Genomic DNA, 1,210 nt, shown 5'->3' with positions numbered 1-1,210 from the left:
GATCATGATAATAGGACGGATCATGGCAATAGGACGGATCATGGCAATAGGACGGATCATGGCAACAGGGCAGACCAGGAAAATAGGGGGGCCGATTACGGGAGTAAGTCAGATCGTCATGAATTGGACATTGAAAGTTGGTTTGATATATGTGAAGACAGCACCTTAGTGTTTTCGAAGCCGGTGAGGTTTTACTATCTGGATGCGTTGGTGGAATACGCGGCAACTGGTACGATTCTGTCGGTTCCTGGTCATCTGATTCGGTCGAGTAGCTTCAATGATTTGCTGACGGCATCACACCTGCCCTTCCCTAATTTCTGCGAGGGCTGTCGCCGAAGGGTGTGGCCGTGTTTGCAGAACCGCACAGACCGAGATCGTACCTGTGCTGTGTGCACCAAGGAAGACAACCATCGCAGCTGTTGTAATCCCAATTGGAAGATCCAGCCAGTCGAGGGGCGAAGACTTGTACTTGTGCAAGAACAACCGGTTCCCGACGTGTCCTTGATCCCTCTGGACGACATGATTGAGGCATTGGCCGGACTGGACCTCAGTCAGGGCGAGCTCAAGAAGCTGGCCAATATACTTAACGAAGCCGAGCTCGACTCTCCCCCGGCCACCACAACCAATTCTACACCCCAACCCCTTCTTTCGCAACCCCTTCTCTCTCAACCCCTACTCTCGCAACCCCTACTGCCGGAACCTGCGTTGTCTCGGTCCCAACTGCAAGGGACCACGCAGCCGGGGACCCTGGCGCAGACGGGGACCCTAGCGCGGCCGGGGCCCTTGGCGAACGTCGTCTTTGGCCCGCTGGGGAACCGTGGCCCATTGGGGAACCGTGGCCCACTAGGGAGCCATGGCCCGGTAGGGAGCCATGGCCCACTAGGGAGCCATGGCCCGGTAGGGAGCCAGTATTTGGAGAGGGAAACGCAGCCCTTTGCCGGGCATTCGATTTCTCTCGGTGGTGCCTCGGTGGGTGCAGGCTCGACCGGTTCGGGCTCGTTGGGCGCCGTTTCCGTTGGCCCAGGTGCCCGTGCCATCCCGTCGTTTCCGGAGGAGGCCAAAGATGCGTCCTCTGTGGGTTCTTCGCCGCCTCCGGATATGACGGAGATTCGGAGCAAGCGGAAGCGAAGACGGAAGAAGGCCAAGGTGGGGGACGCAACAGAATTGCAAAAACGAGCATGTGTTCCGACTATCGTCGTGGAATGTGTTT

The sequence above is a fragment of the Gregarina niphandrodes genome, assembly GCF_000223845.1.
Source record: "Gregarina niphandrodes unplaced genomic scaffold scaffold00003, whole genome shotgun sequence".
NCBI lineage: Eukaryota > Apicomplexa > Conoidasida > Eugregarinorida > Gregarinidae > Gregarina > Gregarina niphandrodes.
Note: the sequence above shows the minus strand (reverse complement) of the source record.